Below are 10,378 nucleotides of genomic sequence, written 5' to 3'. Positions count from 1 at the left end.
TTAATTAATTAATTAATTAAGTATTTAATTAATCTAATTAATTCTGTTTAATTAACCCTAACCACTAATTAACCTAATTAACTAAGGTTAATTAACTTTGATTAGGCTAATTAAGTTAATAGAGTATGACGAACGGGACCCACATGTCAGGGTTGACTCAGTCAACCCCTGTTGACTGCTGACGTCAGCATGACATCATGCTGACGTCATTAATACATTTTTTCGAATTAATTAAATAAATAATTAAATTTCAGAAATTAATAAAATCTTTAGAAAATCATATCTTTTAATCCGTAACTCGGATTAAAATGTTTTCAACATGAAAGTTGCTCAGAACGACGAGACGAATCCGGATACGCGATCCGTTCGTCCGCCACACACCCCTAACCTATCGAACCCGCAACTTTCCCTCTCCGGCTCCTCGGCCCGAAAACACGAAACACCGGGAATACTTTCCCGGGGGTTTTCCCCCCTTCACCGGTATCACCTACTACCGCGTTAGGGCACACCGAACACCGCGTATTGCCTTGATATATTTTGTGGTGCTTTCTCTGCTCTGTATTCATTATTTCTTCCCCCTCTTCTCTCCGGTAGACTACGAGACCGACGCTGCTGCTGACCAGTTCGACTACGGAGTTGACGACCTCTCTCTCTTGCCAGAGCAACCAGGCAAGCCCCCCCCCTTGATCACCAGATATCGCCTACTCTTCTCTATACTGCTTGCATTAGAGTAGTGTAGCATGTTACTGCTTTCCGTTAATCCTATTCTGATGCATAGCTTGTCATTGCTGCTACAGTCATTGATACCTTACCCGCAATCCTAAATGCTTAGTATAGGATGCTAGTGTTCCATCAGTGGCCCTACACTCTTGTCTGTCTGCCATGCTATACTACTGGGCTGTGATCACTTCGGGAGGTGATCACGGGCATATACTATATACTTGACACTGTTACATTACCTGTGATACTGTTCGGAGTTGGGGGCTGAAGGGGCAGGTGGCTCCATCCCGGTAGAGGTGGGCCTGGGTTCCCGACGGCCCCCGACTGTTACTTTGTGGCGGAGCGGCAGGGCAGGTTGAGACCACCTAGGAGACAGGTGGGCCTGGCCCTGTTCGGCATTCGCGGATACTTAACACGCTTAACGAGATCTTGGTATTTGATCTGAGTCTGGCTACGAGCCTATACGCACTAACCATCTACGCGGGAGTAGTTATGGGTATCCCGACGTCGTGGTATCAGCCGAAGCACTTCGTGACGTCAGCGACTGAGCGGCGCGCGCCGGGTTGGACTGCGTTAACGCAACTTCCTTTGTAATGGAGGTTGCTAGGTCTGCTCACCGGCCGCGTACGCAACGTGCAGGTGTGCTCAGGGCGATGGGCCCAGACCCCTGCGCGCTTAGGTTTAGACCGGCGTGCTGGCCTCTCCGTTGAGCCTAGGTGGGGCTGCGACGTGTTGATCTTCCGAGGCCGGGCATGACCCAGGAAAGTGTGTCCGGCCAAATGGGATCAAGCGTGTTGGGTTATGTGGTGCACCCCTGCAGGGAAGTTAATCTATTCGAATAGCCGTGATCTTCGGTAACAGGACGACTTGGAGTTGTACCTTGACCTTATGACAACTAGAACCGGATACTTAATAAAACACACCCTTCCAAGTTCCACAGACAACCCGGTGATCGCTTTTCCACAGGGCGACGAGGGGAGGATCACCGGGTAGGATTATGCTATGCGTTGCTACTGGAGATGCTACTGGAGATGCTACTTGGAGATGCTACTTGGAGATGCTACTTGGGGATGCTACTTGGAGGACTTCAATCTATTCTCTTCTACATGCTGCAAGACGGAGGCTGCCAGAAGCGTAGTCTTCGATAGGACTAGCTATCCCCCTCTTATTCTGGCATTCTGCAGTTCAGTCCACCGATATGGCCTCCTTACACATATATCATGCATATGTAGTGTAGTTCCTTGCTTGCGAGTACTTTGGATGAGTACTCACGGTTGCTTTCTCCCCATTTTTTTCCCCTTTCCTTTCTTTCTGGTTGTCGCAACCAGATGCTGGAGTCCAGGAGCCAGACGCCACCGTCGACGACGACCCCTACTACACCGGAGGTGCCTACTACTACGTGCAGCCCGCTGACGATGACCTGGAGTAGTTAGGAGGATCCCAGGCAGGAGGCCTGCGCCTCTTTCGATCTGTATCCCAGTTTGTGCTAGCCATCTTATGGCAACTTGTTTAACTTATGTCTGTACTCAGATATTGTTGCTTCCGCTGACTCGTCTATGATCGAGCACTTGTATTCGAGCCCTCGAGGCCCCTGGCTTGTATTATGATGCTTGTATGACTTATTTTTATTTGTAGAGTTGTGTTGTGATATCTTCCCGTGAGTCCCTGATCTTAATCGTACACATTTGCGTGCATGATTAGTGTACGGTCAAATCGGGGGCGTCACAATTAACTCACTGCCACATAAGCAAATTTGCTGAGTTGGACTCGATGTTATTACCGAAGTTACTCCCACTGTGGCTAGTCGTAGCCTGCACACTAAGGTTCGCGTGGTCCTTCACACGTGGCGCCGCCGTACTCAGGTACAGTGTAGTAGTTCGATGTCCCTGTAGCCTGCACACTAAGGTTCGACTGACGTGTCGGTGTCGTAGAGGCGAATTGGATCCATCTGCCACACGGGGTCCTGGAAAGCGAATTCTTCCCATGTCACGTGGTGGTTATCTCGAGCTCCATCGGCTTCACTCCCATCGATCAGCTGGTACTTGCTTCGTATGTGGATCGGTGCTTTCTAGGTTACCAATTCTCGTCGAGAATCAAGAGCCAATACTGTAAAGAAAATCGTATCAGCATTTTGGGATTTTGGGCTTCAAACTCTGGCATGCCCTACCCAAAAGTTAATACACTGAATGTGTCAGGTCAAGTCTCTACAACAGAAAACAGAAAATTATTTCCGATTCCAGATTACTCTTCTAAGAGCAGCTCTAATGCGCCGACTCATTTCGTTCGTGTGTGTCTGTTTGAATCAAAACGGGTAGAAAAGTCGGCCCAACACGCCAACCCAAACAGACGCACGTCGCTTTTCGTCCGCCGGGCGACCCATTCCTGGCCTAAATTTGGGTCCCATTTGCATCGGCGCGGAGACGAGGCGGACGCGCGCGACGCCTGCCCGCCAGCCGGTGGCACATAGGCCATTCTCTTCCTCCCCAGCGACAACAAGCCCAGCCCGCCCCACCCCGTCGCCATCGCCACCCAGTTCTAGGGCCCTTGCCAGCAGTCCGCACCCACACGCTTCCCACTCACATCGCCACCTTCCAACATTGCCGCCACCACCGCCTCTCGCCGCCGGGCCGCCGTTGCTCCCCCCTCATGTCGCCTCGAGGACGAAGTCGCCCCCCGCCAGCTCCTTCGTTTGTCCCTGGCCAGCTCCTTCGTCAGACGCCTCCACGCTCGTCGGACGCAGCCAGGCCAGCTACCTGGTCTAGGGGAGGCACACGTCTTTTCGCCGGCAAGCTTCTTCGACGATGCCCGCAAGCAGTTCGACAGTTTGCCCCCAAGGTACAAATGGACTCCACCGACGAGTTCTTTTTCCACAATTTCCTCTGCGACTCCGATAATTCCTCATCCAATGATGAGGAGATGGTGGCTGCTGTGTTGGTCGTCCATGACCACCTTAGTAGGCAGCTGCCATTGTTTCAGGGCTCGATCCCGGGGCACACTCCGGCGTTGAATTGCAACCGAGAGAGCGACCATTTCCTTCTTTGCAAGGACTACTTTGAGACACCCAACGCCCTCTTCAAACATCACCAATTCTGGCGCCGTTTCCGTATGGCTGGTCATGTTTTCAACCGTATTCGGGAGGGGTGATCGGATACGATAAGTATTTCAAGTGCAAGGAGGATGTCTTGGAAAGATTTGCTCAGAAATGCACTGCAACTATCCGGATGCTTGCATACGAAGTGCCGGGTGATCTCATTGATCAGTACGTCCGTATGAGCGAGTCTACGTGCCTAGACTCCATGTACAACTTCTGCAAGGCTGTAATTGCAATGTTTGACCGTGAGTACCTAGCTGACGATATCTATCTTCAGTGAAGTACTATTGTGAAGACAATCTCCAGCCCCTGTTGGTGATAAGGGGAGGAGATTTGCACAAGAGGAAGAGAGTGCTAGTAAGGATGTGGAGCGTGCCTTTGGTGTTCTGCAATCTCGACGGTGCATCGTTCGGTATCCTGCTAGAACGCGGAGCACCAAAAAGTTGTGGCAGGTGATGACTAATTGTGTGATCACGCATAATATGGTCGTAGAGAATGACCATCCGGAACGTATCTACGATCAAGGGTTTCAGTTCGAGGGTGACAATGTTGTGCCTGAGCATGAAGGAGCGGCAATGTTTGCATAGTTCACCCTATTTCACCATCAAATGCGTGATTGGAAAACTCACATTCATCTGCAAAATGATTTGGTTGAGTATATGTAGACTCATGTTGGCAACCAATAGATAAATTTTTTTAAATGTATTTGAGACAATTTATTTTTTATTTGAATTGTAAACTATGATATATTTATTTGGCTTATGAACTATGCTATATTTGTTTGTTTGTAAAACTATGTAGAATATGTGTATTTTGTTTGAAAAACGACGGCAAATCGGCCACGCGGGTGAAAATGGGTCTACGCGTTGGGCGTACTGCCGACTCAAATCAAAAATAAGATAGATGAGGAACAAACAACCGCCGAAAACAAACAAAAGACGAACAAGGCGCGCGTCCGTTTGTGTCATCGGAGTTCCTCTAATTTCTTCCGCACCGTGCCACGGCGGTTTGTTGTGGCCAGTGAAAAGCTTTTCTGCTGCAAAGCTACTGGTCGCCCATGCAAAACCATCCCATGCATGTTCCTGTTATGAAAGCAGTTGACAATGGCAGAAACACCATAAATGTCCCACAGGTGGTACGTTAGCATATAGGGTACTCCTGCCTACGCCCTACTCTCTCCTTTCCGGTTTATTCGGCTTATTTCAAAATTTTAGTTTTTCCATTTTATAAGGTTCAATTTGGTTGTTTTCCATCACATGTTCAGATTCCAAGGTGCATTAAATCATTGCATGCAAGTATTGAGAGAAAATTGACCAATGCATGTACTTTATGCATGCATGCATTGCAATTAATGCATTGATAAACATAATTTTTTGAGAAAAACAAGAGCTTTAATTAAGTGCTTTTGCAAACTACAAAAAATATTCCACCACTCACCATCTATTTTGAATGATGAGATTTTTGAATTGAGCCTTTTAAACCAGAAAGGAGGGAGTATCTAGGATGCTTGTCCTTGTCAGCTGTGATTTCGACTACTGAAGTTCAGTACCCCCTCGGCGTCTAGTAAAAATTAGAAATTTCAAGTACTCCCTCCATTCCATTTTATCATTTTATAGTGCGTATGCTTTTTTTCACCTAGATTCCAAAATGTACCGCGTATATGCAGCAAATTGCTCATTCGGAGAAGAGTTACCCCTACTAAAATTACAGGACATGCAGCAGCACTAGACACACGAGTAAAGACAAACTATGCATGCAGAACTATTTTGGTTTAAATTGCAGCTCCAGCTCACTCATTGGTATGTGGGCTTGAATCAATGCGCACTATATTAAGCAATGGAGGGAGTATTAGTTAAGAGTAACTCCAACGGGCTGATCCAAACAGACGGCGCATTTGTCCGTTTTTTGTCTGTTTGGGTCGGCCGCCCGCCTTGCGTCCGCCCAGTTTTGCATTTGGGTCGGCAGTGCGCCCAACGCGCCGACCTATTTCATGTCCGCATTTAAATTTAAAAAAAAGACACGGGGGCGATCATGCCAGTGGCCATGTCTCATGCCGGCACCATGTTAACACCGGCATACAATGCCGGCTTCAGAAAATGTCACCACAGTTCATGCTGGCGCACTCGCTAGCCGGCCGACACACATGCCAGCACACAAAAAAGGGTGGGACTTGAGTTCGACCACGCCATCGCGGCTCCCGTGATCATGCCGACATACAAAAAAGATGACGCTCGCCGTCATAGATCACTCGTCGTCGAACTTGAGCATGTCGGCATGCATCTTCTCGAACCACGACCTCTTCCTTGGCGACACGGTGTTGAGATCCACCTTCATGATCTCCACCCCGGTCATCATGCTCGCGAGAGCCACTTCTTTCGCCTTGGTCTTAGCGTTGGCAGCCTCGATCTCTAGCATCTTGGCTTGCTTCTCCGCCTCTAACTCGAACATCTTGGTTTGCTTCTCGGTGTCCAGGTCAAGCCTCCTCCTTTGGATCTCCATGAAAGCGTCCATTTGCTCTGCCTTGAAGCGTCGGCGCTCCTTCTTCCTTGAGTCCTTGTTGATCATGCCGTCCACGCTTGCGATCAAAGCGTTGGTGGCCGCATCTCGCTTGTCCTCCTTCTTGGAGTTGTTCTTCCCCCGCGGCTATGCCAGCTCGCCCTCCGCAACATCCTCCACGACTTTCTTCCTCTCACACGACTTGATAGCGGCATATTGCGCCTCGAACTTCTCCTCGTCCTTGATGACCCGATAGCAATGGGAGAGGTTGAATCACTTGCCATTGTGTTGCACCTTGAATGCCTCCAAAGCTTGAAATGCCTACAAAATATTTCCATGCAAGCATATGGGCAAGTGATATGCAAATGAACACGCAAAGGATGAACTTGATGACACAAAAGAGGGCGGCTTGCTAGCATACCATGTCTTGCATGCAGATGCCGCTCATGGGGCGGGCCTTGACGCTCTCAAGAGTGGGGCAAAACTTGTTGCACTCTTGTTGGATCACCTTTCTCCGCTTGGAAATGGAGACCCACCCGCACGTGCTCACAAATTGGTACGACGAAAACTTCTTGCGCTCATGAAACTCTTGGTGGACATGAATCCAAAAGGTTGAATGCTTTTGCTCGGCGCCCATCTTGGGGTCTTGTCCAATGTCTCACCAACACTCGCAAAGAAGCTTGTCCTCAGCCACCGTGTACGCCTTTGTACGCTTGCTCTTGCGCTTCGGCTTAGGACCGGTGGCTTGGTTGGCGAGCTCGTCCTCGAACAAGGGCTCCACGTCGACGTCGCACTCGTCCTCTTCCTCTTGCCCGTAGTCGTCCGGGAACTCGTGGTCGAGGGGGAAGCCGTCCAGGTCGATGCTGACCTGATCACGCATGAAGGCCGCCTGGTCGGGATCATAGCCAGCGGCCGGCGTGAACGCCCCTCGGCCGTCCTGGCTTTGTGTCTCGTCGGGATCGTAGCCAGTGGCCGGCACACCGCCCTCGAAGATGAGGTTCTGCATGTAGTCCTCATCGGCGGCGGACGACATTTCGTCGAACAGGTTACGGGCGTCCGGGAGCACGCTGGCCGGCGTCTGCCGCGCGCGTTTCCTCCTGCCACCGGAAGACGATCCACTGGCCACCGGGGTGAAGTTGAGGTCGATGGGCGCGGGCGCGGGCGTGGAAGGCGTGATCACGCTCACTTCGGGCGAGCACTCCCCGGAGAGGCGGGAGGCCTATGGGTAGACGTGGAAGCCGGGGATCGGTTTGCAAACCGACGCGCGGGGCGAGTCGGGCAGCACCATCCTCGGAAACACCGACGAGCCGGTGCTGGCCGTGGCGACGGCGGCTTGGACGAGGCCGTGCTGGCTAGGGTTTAACCCTAGCATGTAGAGTGCCTCCCTCGTTGCCGTTGCGACGCGGGCGTTGGTGGCCTCCTGCTGCGCGGCGGTGATGATGGTGGCCTAAGCGGCGGCCTCATCCCTCGCGTCCGCGGCGTGCCTCCGACCCTTCCTCTTGGCCGACTCGCATGCCCGCTGTTCGGTCGTCAACGCCTTCTTTGGCTTGGTCGTCGCGGCCGTCTTATGTGGGGCACTGATGTCTACTACACAACCTTCTTCTTGTAGACGTTGTTGGGCCTGCAAGTGCACAAGTTTGTAGGACAGTAGCAAATTTCCCTCAAGTGGATGACCTAAGGTTTATCAATCCGTAGGAGGCGTAGGATGAAGATGGTCTCTCTCAAACAACTCTGCAACCAAATAACAAAGAATCTCTTGTGTCCCCAACACACCCAATACAATGGTAAATTATATAGGTGCACTAGTTCGGCGAAGAGATGAAGATACAAGTGAAAATAGATAGTAGAAATAGGTAATTGTAATCTGAAATAATAAAGACAGCAAGGTAACAAGCGGTAAAAGTGAGCGTAAACGGTATTGCAATGATATGAAACAAGGCCTAGGGTTCATACTTTCACTAGTGCAAGTTCTCTCAACAATAATAACATAGATAGATCAAATAACAAGCCCTCAACATGCAACAAAGAGTCACTCCAAAGATACTAATAGCAAAGAACAAACGTAGAGATTATTGTAGGGTACGAAACCACCTCAAAGTTATCCTTTCTGTTCTATCTATTCAAGAGTTCATAGTAAAATAATATAAAGCTATTCTTTCCGCTCAATCCATCATAGAGTTCATACTAGAATAACACCTTAAGACACAAATCAACCAAAACCATAATGTCACCTAGATACTCCATTGTCACCTCAAGTATCCGTGGGCATGATTATACGATATGCGTCACACAATCTCAGATTCATCCAACCAACATAAAAGTACTTCAAAGAGTGCCCCAAAGCTACTACCGGAGAGTCAAGAACGTGTGCCAACCCCTATGCATAGGTTCATGGGTGGAACCCGCAAGTTGGTCACCAAAACATACATCAAGTGGCACATGATATCCCATTGTCACCACAGATAATCACGGCAAGACATACATCAAGTGTTCTCATAAAGACTCAATCCGATAAGATAACTTCAAAGGGGAAACTCAATTCATCACAAGAGAGTAGAGGGGGAGAAACATCATAAGATCCAACTACAATAGCAAAGCTCGGGATACATCAAGATCGTGCCATAGAAGGAACACGAGAGAGAACACGAGAGAGAGAGATCAAACACATAGCTACTGGTACATACCCTCAGCCCCGAGGGTGAACTACTCCCTCCTCGTCATGGATAGCGCCGGAATGATGAAGATGGCCTCCGGTGATGGGATCCCCCTCCGGCAGGGTGCCAGAACAGGGTCCCGATTGATTTTTGGTGGCTACAGAGGCTTGCGACGGCAGAACTCCTGATCTAGGTTCTGTTCTGGAAGTTTTTGGGTACGTAGGTATATATGGGTGCAGGAAGTACGTCGGTGGAGCTACGGGGGTCCCACGAGGCAGGGGGGCGCGCCCAGGGGGGTGGGGCGCCCCCCACCCTCGTGAGCACCTCCCTTGGCTCCTGACGTGGGGTCCAAGTCCATCCGGTTGGTTTCCTTCCAAAATTAACTTCTCCAGTTGATTTCGTTCCGTTTTGACTCCGTCTGATATTCCTTTTCCTCGAAACACTGAAATAGGCATAAAACAGCAAATCTGGGCTGGGCCTCCGGTTAATAGGTTAGTCCCAAAAATAATATAAAAGTGGATAATAAAGCCCAATATTGCCAAAAATAGTAGATAAAGTAGCATGGAGCAATAAAAAATTATAGATATGTTGGAGACGCATCAAGCATCCCCAAGCTTAATTCCTACTCGTCCCCGAGTAGGTAAATGATAAAAAAGATTTTTTGATGCAGAGTGATACTTTGGCATAATTTTAATTTAAATCTTCTTAATTGTGACATGAATATTCAGATCCGAAAGATTCAAGACAAAAGTTCATATTAACATAAAAGTAATAATACTTCAAGCATACTAATCAAAGCAATCATGTCTTCTCAAAATAGCATGGTTAAAGAAAGTTATCCCTACAAAATCATATAGTCTGGCTATGCTCTATCTTCATCACACAAAGTATTTAATCATGCACAACCCCGATTACGAGCCAAGCAATTGTTTCATACTTTAGTAATCTCAAACTTTTTCAACTTTCACGCAATACATGAGCGTGAGCCATGGACATAGCACTATAGGTGGAATAGAATAGTGGTTGTGGAGAAGACAAAAAGGAGAAGATAGTCTCACATCAACTAGGCGTATCAATGGGCTATGGAGATGCCCATTAATAGATATCAATGTGAGTGAGTAGGGATTGCCATGCAACGGATGCACTAGAGCTATAAGTATATGAAAGCTCAACAAAAGAAACTAAGTGGGTGTGCATCCAACTTGCTTTCTCACGAAGACCTAGGGCACTTTTGAGGAAGTCCATCATTGGAATATACAAGCCAAGTTCTATAATGAAAAATTCCCACTAGTATATGAAAGTGACAACATATGAGACTCTCTATCATGAAGATCATGGTGCTACTTTGAAGCACAAGTGCGGAAAAAGGATAGTAGCATTGTCCCTTCTCTCTTTTTCTCTCATTTTTTTATTTTGT

The 10,378-nt window shown here is 48.6% G+C and overlaps 1 pseudogene; it reads right to left on the bottom strand.

Moving 5' to 3' along the window:
• LOC119361105 overlaps positions 1 to 7,679 on the bottom strand; it is a 10,409-nt pseudogene extending 2,730 nt beyond the window's left edge.
• Positions 7,680 to 10,378: the final 2,699 nt, after the last annotated feature.

This window comes from Triticum dicoccoides, chromosome 2B (assembly GCF_002162155.2).
Source record: "Triticum dicoccoides isolate Atlit2015 ecotype Zavitan chromosome 2B, WEW_v2.0, whole genome shotgun sequence".
Lineage (NCBI taxonomy): Eukaryota > Viridiplantae > Streptophyta > Magnoliopsida > Poales > Poaceae > Triticum > Triticum dicoccoides.
The sequence above is the reverse complement of the archived record's forward strand: the minus strand, read 5'-3'. Positions and strand labels throughout refer to the sequence as shown.